Source organism: Crinia signifera, chromosome 9 (assembly GCF_055691185.1).
Source record: "Crinia signifera chromosome 9, ASM5569118v1, whole genome shotgun sequence".
NCBI lineage: Eukaryota > Metazoa > Chordata > Amphibia > Anura > Myobatrachidae > Crinia > Crinia signifera.
The window spans coordinates 56,549,933-56,562,117 of record NC_139225.1 but is presented as its reverse complement, the minus strand read 5'-3'; the positions used below and the strand labels follow the sequence as shown (position 1 = coordinate 56,562,117).

Here is a 12,185-nt window from a genome sequence, read left to right as displayed (position 1 = left end):
GTGTTGAGCCTCTTTAGTAGTTTAATTTGAGACCACCTGCTAATATCATGTCCTGTAGGTCTTTTTACATTACCAACACATGATTTTTTTCAGTAAGCCAATATAGTTAGGAAACTTTTTTATTAGCTTACCTGGTTATAGAAGTAGAAGAGGGCAAAAAAGTGCCTGTATCTCACCTACAGCCATACCACATTGGATACGCCCAATCTCGTCTGATCTTGGAAGCTAAGCAGTGTTGGGCCTGGTTAGTACTTGGGTGGGAGACCACATGGGAACACCAGGTGCTGTAGGTTTTTCCCATTACTGGCAAATTGTTTTTATTCTCTAGCTTTTTAAATTGGAAACTTTTTTCTCTTTATTGACAGTACAGACATTTGGGACAGGTCAAACAGACACAATAGCCATCACCTAAAAACTTACCACACTGTTTAGGCCCAATTCCAACTGCTTTTGGCAGCTAAACAGTGTTGAGCCTCTTTAGTAGTTTAATTTGAGACCACCTGCTAATATCATGTCCTGTAGGTCTTTTTACATTACCAACACATGATTTTTTTCAGTAAGGCAATATAGTTAGGAAACTTTTTTATTAGCTTACCTGGTTATAGAAGTAGAAGAGGGCAAAAAAGTGCCAGTGTTCCACCTACAGCCATACAACATTGGATACGCCCAATCTCGTCTGATCTTGGAAGCTAAGCAGTGTTGGGCCTGGTTAGTACTTGGGTGGGAGACCACATGGGAACACCAGGTGCTGTAGGTTTTTCCCATTACTGGCAAATTGTTTATATTCTCTAGCTTTTTAAATTGGAAACTTTTTTCTCTTTATTGACAGTACAGACATTTGGAAGAGGTCAAACAGACACAATAGCCATCACCTAAAAACTTACCACACTGTTTAGGCCCAATTCCAACTGCTTTCGGCAGCTAAACAGTGTTGAGCCTCTTAAGTAGTTTAATTTGAGACCACCTGCTAATATCATGTCCTGTAGATCTTTTTACATTACCAACACATGATTTTTTTCAGTAAGGCAATACAGTTAGGAAACTTTTTTATTAGCTTTCCTGGTTATAGAAGTAGAAGAGGGCAAAAAAGTGCCGGTATCTCACGTACAGCCATACCACATTGGATACGCCCAATCTCGTCTGATCTTGGAAGCTAAGCAGTGTTGGGCCTGGTTAGTACTTGGGTGGGAGACCACATGGGAACACCAGGTGCTGTAGGTTTTTTCCCATTAATGGCAAATTGTTTTTATTCTCTTGCTATTTAAATTGGAAACTTTTTATTTTTATTGCCAATACAGACATTTGGGACAGGTCAAACAGACACAATAGCCATCACCTAAAAACTTACCACACTGTTTAGGCCCAATTCCAACTGCTTTTGGCAGCTAAACAGTGTTGAGCCTCTTTAGTAGTTTAATTTGAGACCACCTGCTAATATCATGTCCTGTAGGTCTTTTTACATTACCAACACATGATTTTTTTCAGTAAGGCAATACAGTTAGGAAACTTTTTTATTAGCTTACCTGGTTATAGAAGTAGAAGAGGGCAAAAAAGTGCCACTATCCCACCTACAGCCATACCACATTGGATACGCCCAATCTCGTCTGATCTTGGAAGCTAAGCAGTGTTGGGCCTGGTTAGTACTTGGGTGGGAGACCACATGGGAACACCAGGTGCTGTAGGTTTTTTCCCATTAATGGCAAATTGTTTTTATTCTCTTGCTATTTAAATTGGAAACTTTTTATTTTTTATTGCCAATACAGACATTTGGGACAGGTCAAACAGACACAATAGCCATCACCTAAAAACTTACCACACTGTTTAGGCCCAATTCCAACTGCTTTTGGGAGCTAAACAGTGTTGAGCCTCTTTAGTAGTTTAATTTGAGACCACCTGCTAATATCATGTCCTGTAGGTCTTTTTACATTACCAACACATGATTTTTTTCAGTAAGGCAATACAGTTAGGAAACTTTTTTATTAGCTTACCTGGTTATAGAAGTAGAAGAGGGCAAAAAAGTGCCAGTATTCCACCTACAGCCATACAACATTGGATACGCCCAATCTCGTCTGATCTTGGAAGCTAAGCAGTGTTGGGCCTGGTTAGTACTTGGGTGGGAGACCACATGGGAACACCAGGTGCTGTAGGTTTTTTCCCATTAATGGCAAATTGTTTTTATTCTCTTGCTATTTAAATTGGAAACTTTTTATTTTTTATTGCCAATACAGACATTTGGGACAGGTCAAACAGACACAATAGCCATCACCTAAAAACTTACCACACTGTTTAGGCCCAATTCTAACTGCTTTTGGGAGCTAAACAGTGTTGAGCCTCTTTAGTAGTTTAATTTGAGACCACCTGCTAATATCATGTCCTGTAGGTCTTTTTACATTACCAACACATGATTTTTTTCAGTAAGGCAATACAGTTAGGAAACTTTTTTATTCGCTTACCTGGTTATAGAAGTAGAAGAGGGAAAAAAAGTGCCAATATCTCATCTACAGGCATACCACATTGGATACGCCCAATCTCGTCTGATCTTGGAAGCTAAGCAGTGTTGGGCCTGGTTAGTACTTGGGTGGGAGACCACATGGGAACACCAGGTGCTGTAGGTTTTTTCCCATTAATGGCAAATTGTTTTTATTCTCTTGCTATTTAAATTGGAAACTTTTTATTTTTATTGCCAATACAGACATTTGGGACAGGTCAAACAGACACAATAGCCATCACCTAAAAACTTACCACACTGTTTAGGCCCAATTCCAACTGCTTTTGGGAGCTAAACAGTGTTGAGCCTCTTTAGTAGTTTAATTTGAGACCACCTGCTAATATCATGTCCTGTAGGTCTTTTTACATTACCAACACATGATTTTTTTCAGTAAGGCAATACAGTTAGGAAACTTTTTTATTAGCTTACCTGGTTATAGAAGTAGAAGAGGGCAAAAAAGTGCCGGTATCTCAACTACAGCCATACCACATTGGATACGCCCAATCTCGTCTGATCTTGGAAGCTAAGCAGTGTTGGGCCTGGTTAGTACTTGGGTGGGAGACCACATGGGAACACCAGGTGCTGTAGGTTTTTTCCCATTAATGGCAAATTGTTTTTATTCTCTTGCTATTTAAATTGGAAACTTTTTATTTTTATTGCCAATACAGACATTTGGGACAGGTCAAACAGACACAATAGCCATCACCTAAAAACTTACCACACTGTTTAGGCCCAATTCCAACTGCTTTTGGGAGCTAAACAGTGTTGAGCCTCTTTAGTAGTTTAATTTGAGACCACCTGCTAATATCATGTCCTGTAGGTCTTTTTACATTACCAACACATGATTTTTTTCAGTAAGCCAATATAGTTAGGAAACTTTTTTATTAGCTTACCTGGTTATAGAAGTAGAAGATGGCAAAAAAGTGCCTGTAACTCACCTACAGCCATACCACATTGGATACGCCCAATCTCGTCTGATCTTGGAAGCTAAGCAGTGTTGGGCCTGATTAGTACTTGGGTGGGAGACCAAATGGGAACACCATGTGCTCTAGGTTTTTCCCATTACTGGCAAATTGTTTATATTCTCTAGCTTTTTAAATTGGAAACTTTTTTCTCATATTGACAGTACAGACATTTGGAAGAGGTCAAACAGACACAATAGCCATCACCTAAAAACTTACCACACTGTTTAGGCCCAATTCCAACTGCTTTTGGCAGCTAAACAGTGTTGAGCCTCTTTAGTAGTTTAATTTGAGACCACATGCTAATATCATGTCCTGTAGGTCTTTTTACATTACCAACACATGATTTTTTTCAGTAAGGCAATACAGTTAGGAAACTTTTTTATTAGCTTACCTGGTTATAGAAGTAGAAGAGGGCAAAAAAGTGCCGTTATCTCACGTACAGCCATACCACATTGGATACGCCCAATCTCGTCTGATCTTGGAAGCTAAGCAGTGTTGGGCCTGGTTAGTACTTGGGTGGGAGACCACATGGGAACACCAGGTGCTGTAGGTTTTTTCCCATTAATGGCAAATTGTTTTTATTCTCTTGCTATTTAAATTGGAAACTTTTTATTTTTATTGCCAATACAGACATTTGGAAGAGGTCAAACAGACACAATAGCCATCACCTAAAAACTTACCACACTGTTTAGGCCCAATTCCAACTGCTTTTGGCAGCTAAACAGTGTTGAGCCTCTTTAGTAGTTTAATTTGAGACCACCTGCTAATATCATGTCCTGTAGGTCTCTTTACATTACCAACACATGATTTTTTTCAGTAAGGCAATACAGTTAGGAAACTTTTTTATTAGCTTACCTGGTTATAGAAGTAGAAGAGGGCAAAAAAGTGCGAGTATCCCACCTACAGCCATACCACATTGGATACGCCCAATCTCGTCTGATCTTGGAAGCTAAGCAGTGTTGGGCCTGGTTAGTACTTGGGTGGGAGACCACATGGGAACACCAGGTGCTGTAGGTTTTTACCCATTAATGGCAAATTGTTTTTATTCTCTTGCTATTTAAATTGGAAACTTTTTATTTTTTATTGCCAATACAGACATTTGGGACAGGTCAAACAGACACAATAGCCATCACCTTAAAACTTACCACACTGTTTAGGCCCAATTCCAACTGCTTTTGGGAGCTAAACAGTGTTGAGCCTCTTTAGTAGTTTAATTTGAGACCACCTGCTAATATCATGTCCTGTAGGTCTTTTTACATTACCAACACATGATTTTTTTCAGTAAGGCAATACAGTTAGGAAACTTTTTTATTCGCTTACCTGGTTATAGAAGTAGAAGAGGGCAAAAAAGTGCCAGTATCCCACCTACAGCCATACCACATTGGATACGCCCAATCTCGTCTGATCTTGGAAGCTAAGCAGTGTTGGGCCTGTTTAGTACTTGGGTGGGAGACCACATGGGAACACCAGGTGCTGTAGGTTTTTTGCCATTAATGGCAAATTGTTTTTATTCTCTTGCTATTTAAATTGGAAACTTTTTATTTTTTATTGCCAATACAGACATTTGGGACAGGTCAAACAGACACAATAGCCATCACCTAAAAACTTACCACACTGTTTAGGCCCAATTCCAACTGCTTTTGGGAGCTAAACAGTGTTGAGCCTCTTTAGTAGTTTAATTTGAGACCACCTGCTAATATCATGTCCTGTAGGTCTTTTTACATTACCAACACATGATTTTTTTCAGTAAGGCAATACAGTTAGGAAACTTTTTTATTAGCTTACCTAGTTATAGAAGTAGAAGAGGGCAAAAAAGTGCCAGTATTCCACCTACAGCCATACAACATTGGATACGCCCAATCTCGTCTGATCTTGGAAGCTAAGCAGTGTTGGGCCTGGTTAGTACTTGGGTGGGAGACCACATGGGAACACCAGGTGCTGTAGGTTTTTTCCCATTAATGGCAAATTGTTTTTATTCTCTTGCTATTTAAATTGGAAACTTTTTATTTTTTATTGCCAATACAGACATTTGGGACAGGTCAAACAGACACAATAGCCATCACCTAAAAACTTACCACACTGTTTAGGCCCAATTCTAACTGCTTTTGGGAGCTAAACAGTGTTGAGCCTCTTTAGTAGTTTAATTTGAGACCACCTGCTAATATCATGTCCTGTAGGTCTTTTTACATTACCAACACATGATTTTTTTCAGTAAGGCAATACAGTTAGGAAACTTTTTTATTCGCTTACCTGATTATAGAAGTAGAAGAGGGCAAAAAAGTGCCAATATCTCATCTACAGGCATACCACATTGGATACGCCCAATCTCGTCTGATCTTGGAAGCTAAGCAGTGTTGGGCCTGGTTAGTACTTGGGTGGGAGACCACATGGGAACACCAGGTGCTGTAGGTTTTTTCCCATTAATGGCAAATTGTTTTTATTCTCTTGCTATTTAAATTGGAAACTTTTTATTTTTATTGCCAATACAGACATTTGGGACAGGTCAAACAGACACAATAGCCATCACCTAAAAACTTACCACACTGTTTAGGCCCAATTCCAACTGCTTTTGGGAGCTAAACAGTGTTGAGCCTCTTTAGTAGTTTAATTTGAGACCACGTGCTAATATCATGTCCTGTAGGTCTTTTTACATTACCAACACATGATTTTTTTCAGTAAGGCAATACAGTTAGGAAACTTTTTTATTCGCTTACCTGGTTATAGAAGTAGAAGAGGGCAAAAAAGTGCCAGTATCTCACCTACAGCCATACCACATTGGATACACCCAATCTCGTCTGATCTTGGAAGCTAAGCAGTGTTGGGCCTGTTTAGTACTTGGGTGGGAGACCACATGGGAACACCAGGTGCTGTAGGTTTTTTCCCATTAATGGCAAATTGTTTTTATTCTCTTGCTATTTAAATTGAAAACTTTTTATTTTTTATTGCCAATACAGACATTTGGGACAGGTCAAACAGACACAATAGCCATCACCTAAAAACTTACCACACTGTTTAGGCCCAATTCCAACTGCTTTTGGGAGCTAAACAGTGTTGAGCCTCTTTAGTAGTTTAATTTGAGACCACCTGCTAATATCATGTCCTGTAGGTCTTTTTACATTACCAACACATGATTTTTTTTCAGTAAGCCAATATAGTTAGGAAACTTTTTTATTAGCTTACCTGGTTATAGAAGTAGAAGAGAGCAAAAAAGTGCCTGTATCTCACCTGCAGCCATACCACATTGGATACGCCCAATCTCGTCTGATCTTGGAAGCTAAGCAGTGTTGGGCCTGGTTAGTACTTGGGTGGGAGACCACATGGGAACACCAGGTGCTGTAGGTTTTTCCCATTACTGGCAAATTGTTTATATTCTCTAGCTTTTTAAATTGGAAACTTTTTTCTCTTTATTGACAGTACAGACATTTGGAAAAGGTCAAACAGACACAATAGCCATCACCTAAAAACTTACCACACTGTTTAGGCCCAATTCCAACTGCGTTTGGCAGCTAAACAGTGTTGAGCCTCTTAAGTAGTTTAATTTGAGACCACCTGCTAATATCATGTCCTGTAGGTCTTTTTACATTACCAACACATGTTTTTTTTCAGTAAGGCAATACAGTTAGGAAACTTTTTTATTAGCTTTCCTGGTTATAGAAGTAGAAGAGGGCAAAAAAGTGCCGGTATCTCACCTACAGCCATACCACATTGGATACGCCCAATCTCGTCTGATCTTGGAAGCTAAGCAGTGTTGGGCCTGGTTAGTATTTGGGTAGGAGACCACATGGGAACACCAGGTGCTGTAGGTTTTTCCCATTAATGGCAAATTGTTTTTATTCTCTAGCTATTTAAATTGGAAACTTTTTATTTTTTATTGCCAATACAGACATTTGGGACAGGTCAAACAGACACAATAGCCATCACCTAAAAACTTACCACACTGTTTAGGCCCAATTCCAACTGCTTTTGGGAGCTAAACAGTGTTGAGCCTCTTTAGTAGTTTAATTTGAGACCACGTGCTAATATCATGTCCTGTAGGTCTTTTTACATTACCAACACATGATTTTTTTCAGTAAGGCAATACAGTTAGGAAACTTTTTTATTCGCTTACCTGGTTATAGAAGTAGAAGAGGGCAAAAAAGTGCCAGTATCTCACCTACAGCCATACCACATTGGATACGCCCAATCTCGTCTGATCTTGGAAGCTAAGCAGTGTTGGGCCTGTTTAGTACTTGGGTGGGAGACCACATGGGAACACCAGGTGCTGTAGGTTTTTTCCCATTAATGGCAAATTGTTTTTATTCTCTTGCTATTTAAATTGAAAACTTTTTATTTTTTATTGCCAATACAGACATTTGGGACAGGTCAAACAGACACAATAGCCATCACCTAAAAACTTACCACACTGTTTAGGCCCAATTCCAACTGCTTTTGGGAGCTAAACAGTGTTGAGCCTCTTTAGTAGTTTAATTTGAGACCACCTGCTAATATCATGTCCTGTAGGTCTTTTTACATTACCAACACATGATTTTTTTTCAGTAAGCCAATATAGTTAGGAAACTTTTTTATTAGCTTACCTGGTTATAGAAGTAGAAGAGGGCAAAAAAGTGCTTGTATCTCACCTGCAGCCATACCACATTGGATATGCCCAATCTCGTCTGATCTTGGAAGCTAAGCAGTGTTGGGCCTGGTTAGTACTTGGGTGGGAGACCACATGGGAACACCAGGTGCTGTAGGTTTTTCCCGTTACTGGCAAATGGTTTTTATTCTCTAGCTTTTTAAATTGGAAACTTTTTTCGTTTTATTGACAGTACAGACATTTGGAAGAGGTCAAACAGACACAATAGCCATCACCTAAAAACTTACCACACTGTTTAGGCCCAATTTCAACTGCTTTTGGCAGCTAAACAGTGTTGAGCCTCTTAAGTAGTTTAATTTGAGACCACCTGCTAATATCGTGTCCTGTAGGTCTTTTTACATTACCAACACATGATTTTTTTCAGTAAGGCAATACAGTTAGGAAACTTTTTTATTAGCTTTCCTGGTTATAGAAGTAGAAGAGGGCAAAAAAGTGCCGGTATCTCACCTACAGCCATACCACATTGGATACGCCCAATCTTGTCTGATCTTGGAAGCTAAGCAGTGTTGGGCCTGGTTAGTACTTGGGTGGGAGACCACATGGGAACACCAGGTGCTGTAGGTTTTTTCCCATTAATGGCAAATTGTTTTTATTCTCTTGCTATTTAAATTGTAAACTTTTTATTTTTATTGCCAATACAGACATTTGGGACAGGTCAAACAGACACAATAGCCATCACCTAAAAACTTTCCACACTGTTTAGGCCCAATTCCAACTGCTTTTGGCAGCTAAACAGTGTTGAGCCTCTTTAGTAGTTTAATTTGAGACCACATGCTAATATCATGTCCTGTAGGTCTTTTTACATTACCAACACATGATTTTTTTCAGTAAGGCAATACAGTTAGGAAACTTTTTTATTAGCTTACCTGGTTATAGAAGTAGAAGAGGGCAAAAAAGTGCCAGTATCTCATCTACAGCCATACCACATTGGATACGCCAAATCTCGTCTGATCTTGGAAGCTAAGCAGTGTTGGGCCTGTTTAGTACTTGGGTGGGAGACCACATGGGAACACCAGGTGCTGTAAGTTTTTTCCCATTAATGGCAAATTGTTTTTATTCTCTTGCTATTTAAATTGAAAACTTTTTATTTTTTTTGCCAATACAGACATTTGGGACAGGTCAAACAGACACAATAGCCATCACCTAAAAACTTACCACACTGTTTAGGCCCAATTCCAACTGCTTTTGGGAGCTAAACAGTGTTGAGCCTCTTTAGTAGTTTAATTTGAGACCACCTGCTAATATCATGTCCTGTAGGTCTTTTTACATTACCAACACATGATTTTTTTCAGTAAGCCAATATAGTTAGGAATCTTTTTTATTAGCTTACCTGGTTATAGAAGTAGAAGAGGGCAAAAAAGTGCCTGTATCTCACCTACAGCCATACCACATTGGATACGCCCAATCTCGTCTGATCTTGGAAGCTAAGCAGTGTTGGGCCTGGTTAGTACTTGGTGGGAGACCACATGGGAACACCAGGTGCTGTAGGTTTTTCCCATTACTGGCAAATTGTTTATATTCTCTAGCTTTTTAAATTGGAAACTTTTTTCTCTTTATTGACAGTACAGACATTTGGAAGAGGTCAAACAGACACAATAGCCATCACCTAAAAACTTACCACACTGTTTAGGCCCAATTCCAACTGCTTTTGGCAGCTAAACAGTGTTGAGCCTCTTAAGTAGTTTAATTTGAGACCACCTGCTAATATCATGTCCTGTAGGTCTTTTTACATTACTGACACATGATTTTTTTCAGTAAGGCAATATAGTTAGGAAACTTTTTTATTAGCTTTCCTGGTTATAAAAGTAGAAGAGGGCAAAAAAGTGCCGGTATCTCACCTACAGCCATACCACATTGGATACGCCCAATCTCGTCTGATCTTGGAAGCTAAGCAGTGTTGGGCCTGGTTAGTACTTGGGTGGGAGACCACATGGGAGCACCAGGTGCTGTAGGTTTTTTCCCATTAATGGCTAATTGTTTTTATTCTCTTGCTATTTAAATTGGAAACTTTTTATTTTTATTGCCAATACAGACATTTGGGACAGGTCAAACAGACATAATAGCCATCACCTAAAAACTTACCACACTGTTTAGGCCCAATTCCAACTGCTTTTGGCAGCTAAACAGTGTTGAGCCTCTTTAGTAGTTTAATTTGAGACCACATGCAAATATCATGTCCTGTAGGTCTTTTTACATTACCAACACATGATTTTTTTCAGTAAGGCAATACAGTTAGGAAACTTTTTTATTAGCTTACCTGGTTATAGAATTAGAAGAGGGCAAAAAAGTGCCAGTATCTCACCTACAGCCATACCACATTGGATACGCCCAATCTCGTCTGATCTTGGAAACAAAGCAGTGTTGGGCCTCGTTTGTACTTGGGTGGGAGACCACATGGGAACACCAGGTGCTGTAGGTTTTTTCCCATTAATGGCAAATTGTTTTTATTCTCTAGCTATTTAAATTGGAAACTTTTTATTTTTTATTGCCAATACAGACATTTGGGACAGGTCAAACAGACACAATAGCCATCACCTAAAAACTTACCACACTGTTTAGGCCCAATTCCAACTGCTTTTGGGAGCTAAACAGTGTTGAGCCTCTTTAGTAGTTTAATTTGAGACCACCTGCTAATATCATGTCCTGTTGGTCTTTTTACATTACCAACACATGATTTTTTTCAGTAAGGCAATACAGTTAGGAAACTTTTTTATTCGCTTACCTGGTTATAGAAGTAGAAGAGGGCAAAAAAGTGCCAGTATCTCATCTACAGCCAAACCACATTGGATACGCCCAATCTCGTCTGATCTTGGAAGCTAAGCAGTGTTGGGCCTGTTTAGTACTTGGGTGGGAGACCACATGGGAACACCAGGTGCTGTAGGTTTTTTCCCATTAATGGCAAATTGTTTTTATTCTCTTGCTATTTAAATTGAAAACTTTTTATTTTTTATTGCCAATACAGACATTTGGGACAGGTCAAACAGACACAATAGCCATCACCTAAAAACTTACCACACTGTTTAGGCCCAATTCCAACTGCTTTTGGGAGCTAAACAGTGTTGAGCCTCTTTAGTAGTTTAATTTGAGACCACCTGCTAATATCATGTCCTGTAGGTCTTTTTACATTACCAACACATGATTTTTTTTCAGTAAGCCAATATAGTTAGTAAACTTTTTTATTAGCTTACCTGGTTATAGAAGTAGAAGAGGGCAAAAAAGTGCCTGTATCTCACCTACAGCCATACCACATTGGATACGCCCAATCTCGTCTGATCTTGGAAGCTAAGCAGTGTTGGGCCTGGTTAGTACTTGGGTGGGAGACCACATGGGAACACCAGGTGCTGTAGGTTTTTCCCATTACTGGCAAATTGTTTTTATTCTCTAGCTTTTTAAATTGGAAACTTTTTTCTCTTTATTGACAGTACAGACATTTGGAAGAGGTCAAACAGACACAATAGCCATCACCTAAAAACTTACCACACTGTTTAGGCCCAATTCCAACTGCTTTTGGCAGCTAAACAGTGTTGAGCCTCTTTAGTAGTTTAATTTGAGACCACCTGCTAATATCATGTCCTGTAGGTCTTTTTACATTACCAACACATGATTTTTTTTCAGTAAGCCAATATAGTTAGGAAACTTTTTTATTAGCTTACCTGGTTATAGAAGTAGAAGAGGGCAAAAAAGTGCCTGTATCTCACCTACAGCCATACCACATTGGATACGCCCAATCTCGTCTGATCTTGGAAGTTAAGCAGTGTTGGGCCTGGTTAGTACTTGGGTGGGAGACCACATGGGAACACCAGGTGCTGTAGGTTTTTCCCATTACTGGCAAATTGTTTTTATTCTCTAGCTTTTTAAATTGGAAACTTTTTTCTCTTTATTGACAGTACAGACATTTGGAAGAGGTCAAACAGACACAATAGCCATCACCTAAAAACTTACAACACTGTTTAGGCCCAATTCCAACTGCTTTTGGCAGCTAAACAGTGTTGAGCCTCTTAAGTAGTTTAATTTGAGACCACCTGCTAATATCATGTCCTGTAGGTCTTTTTACATTACCAACGCATGATTTTTTTCAGTAAGGCAATACAGTTAG

The 12,185-nt window shown here is 39.2% G+C and overlaps 24 non-coding genes and 2 pseudogenes across 24 annotated transcripts; all 26 read left to right on the top strand.

Moving 5' to 3' along the window:
- The first annotated feature begins 174 nt into the window (after positions 1–174).
- On the top strand, positions 175–293 carry LOC146040255 (5S ribosomal RNA). Its single transcript, XR_014463408.1, has one exon. It is a non-coding gene; the product is annotated as a 5S ribosomal RNA (ribosomal RNA).
- A 345-nt stretch (positions 294–638) lies between these two features.
- On the top strand, positions 639–757 carry LOC146038804 (5S ribosomal RNA). Its single transcript, XR_014462365.1, has one exon. It is a non-coding gene; the product is annotated as a 5S ribosomal RNA (ribosomal RNA).
- Positions 758–1,102: 345 nt separating this feature from the next.
- Positions 1,103–1,221, top strand: LOC146038433 (5S ribosomal RNA). The gene has a single exon (XR_014462024.1). It is a non-coding gene; the product is annotated as a 5S ribosomal RNA (ribosomal RNA).
- A 345-nt stretch (positions 1,222–1,566) lies between these two features.
- On the top strand, positions 1,567–1,685 carry LOC146040254 (5S ribosomal RNA). The gene has a single exon (XR_014463407.1). It is a non-coding gene; the product is annotated as a 5S ribosomal RNA (ribosomal RNA).
- Positions 1,686–2,031: 346 nt separating this feature from the next.
- On the top strand, positions 2,032–2,150 carry LOC146038803 (5S ribosomal RNA). Its single transcript, XR_014462364.1, has one exon. It is a non-coding gene; the product is annotated as a 5S ribosomal RNA (ribosomal RNA).
- A 346-nt stretch (positions 2,151–2,496) lies between these two features.
- LOC146038815 (5S ribosomal RNA) lies at positions 2,497–2,615 on the top strand. Its single transcript, XR_014462376.1, has one exon. It is a non-coding gene; the product is annotated as a 5S ribosomal RNA (ribosomal RNA).
- Positions 2,616–2,960: 345 nt separating this feature from the next.
- LOC146038170 (5S ribosomal RNA) lies at positions 2,961–3,079 on the top strand. Its single transcript, XR_014461783.1, has one exon. It is a non-coding gene; the product is annotated as a 5S ribosomal RNA (ribosomal RNA).
- Positions 3,080–3,424: 345 nt separating this feature from the next.
- Positions 3,425–3,543, top strand: LOC146039665 (5S ribosomal RNA; annotated as a pseudogene).
- A 344-nt stretch (positions 3,544–3,887) lies between these two features.
- LOC146038432 (5S ribosomal RNA) lies at positions 3,888–4,006 on the top strand. Its single transcript, XR_014462023.1, has one exon. It is a non-coding gene; the product is annotated as a 5S ribosomal RNA (ribosomal RNA).
- Positions 4,007–4,351: 345 nt separating this feature from the next.
- LOC146040253 (5S ribosomal RNA) lies at positions 4,352–4,470 on the top strand. The gene has a single exon (XR_014463406.1). It is a non-coding gene; the product is annotated as a 5S ribosomal RNA (ribosomal RNA).
- A 346-nt stretch (positions 4,471–4,816) lies between these two features.
- LOC146037976 (5S ribosomal RNA) lies at positions 4,817–4,935 on the top strand. The gene has a single exon (XR_014461607.1). It is a non-coding gene; the product is annotated as a 5S ribosomal RNA (ribosomal RNA).
- A 346-nt stretch (positions 4,936–5,281) lies between these two features.
- Positions 5,282–5,400, top strand: LOC146038801 (5S ribosomal RNA). Its single transcript, XR_014462362.1, has one exon. It is a non-coding gene; the product is annotated as a 5S ribosomal RNA (ribosomal RNA).
- Positions 5,401–5,746: 346 nt separating this feature from the next.
- On the top strand, positions 5,747–5,865 carry LOC146038813 (5S ribosomal RNA). Its single transcript, XR_014462374.1, has one exon. It is a non-coding gene; the product is annotated as a 5S ribosomal RNA (ribosomal RNA).
- A 345-nt stretch (positions 5,866–6,210) lies between these two features.
- LOC146037587 (5S ribosomal RNA) lies at positions 6,211–6,329 on the top strand. The gene has a single exon (XR_014461251.1). It is a non-coding gene; the product is annotated as a 5S ribosomal RNA (ribosomal RNA).
- Positions 6,330–6,676: 347 nt separating this feature from the next.
- LOC146037853 (5S ribosomal RNA) lies at positions 6,677–6,795 on the top strand. Its single transcript, XR_014461494.1, has one exon. It is a non-coding gene; the product is annotated as a 5S ribosomal RNA (ribosomal RNA).
- Positions 6,796–7,140: 345 nt separating this feature from the next.
- On the top strand, positions 7,141–7,259 carry LOC146039090 (5S ribosomal RNA). Its single transcript, XR_014462627.1, has one exon. It is a non-coding gene; the product is annotated as a 5S ribosomal RNA (ribosomal RNA).
- A 345-nt stretch (positions 7,260–7,604) lies between these two features.
- LOC146037975 (5S ribosomal RNA) lies at positions 7,605–7,723 on the top strand. Its single transcript, XR_014461606.1, has one exon. It is a non-coding gene; the product is annotated as a 5S ribosomal RNA (ribosomal RNA).
- A 347-nt stretch (positions 7,724–8,070) lies between these two features.
- On the top strand, positions 8,071–8,189 carry LOC146038349 (5S ribosomal RNA). Its single transcript, XR_014461948.1, has one exon. It is a non-coding gene; the product is annotated as a 5S ribosomal RNA (ribosomal RNA).
- A 345-nt stretch (positions 8,190–8,534) lies between these two features.
- LOC146038402 (5S ribosomal RNA) lies at positions 8,535–8,653 on the top strand. The gene has a single exon (XR_014461996.1). It is a non-coding gene; the product is annotated as a 5S ribosomal RNA (ribosomal RNA).
- Positions 8,654–8,998: 345 nt separating this feature from the next.
- Positions 8,999–9,117, top strand: LOC146039526 (5S ribosomal RNA). The gene has a single exon (XR_014463023.1). It is a non-coding gene; the product is annotated as a 5S ribosomal RNA (ribosomal RNA).
- A 345-nt stretch (positions 9,118–9,462) lies between these two features.
- LOC146038351 (5S ribosomal RNA) lies at positions 9,463–9,580 on the top strand. The gene has a single exon (XR_014461950.1). It is a non-coding gene; the product is annotated as a 5S ribosomal RNA (ribosomal RNA).
- Positions 9,581–9,925: 345 nt separating this feature from the next.
- Positions 9,926–10,044, top strand: LOC146037740 (5S ribosomal RNA). Its single transcript, XR_014461390.1, has one exon. It is a non-coding gene; the product is annotated as a 5S ribosomal RNA (ribosomal RNA).
- Positions 10,045–10,389: 345 nt separating this feature from the next.
- On the top strand, positions 10,390–10,508 carry LOC146039707 (5S ribosomal RNA; annotated as a pseudogene).
- A 346-nt stretch (positions 10,509–10,854) lies between these two features.
- Positions 10,855–10,973, top strand: LOC146038961 (5S ribosomal RNA). The gene has a single exon (XR_014462508.1). It is a non-coding gene; the product is annotated as a 5S ribosomal RNA (ribosomal RNA).
- A 347-nt stretch (positions 10,974–11,320) lies between these two features.
- On the top strand, positions 11,321–11,439 carry LOC146040252 (5S ribosomal RNA). Its single transcript, XR_014463405.1, has one exon. It is a non-coding gene; the product is annotated as a 5S ribosomal RNA (ribosomal RNA).
- Positions 11,440–11,785: 346 nt separating this feature from the next.
- LOC146040066 (5S ribosomal RNA) lies at positions 11,786–11,904 on the top strand. The gene has a single exon (XR_014463235.1). It is a non-coding gene; the product is annotated as a 5S ribosomal RNA (ribosomal RNA).
- Positions 11,905–12,185: the final 281 nt, after the last annotated feature.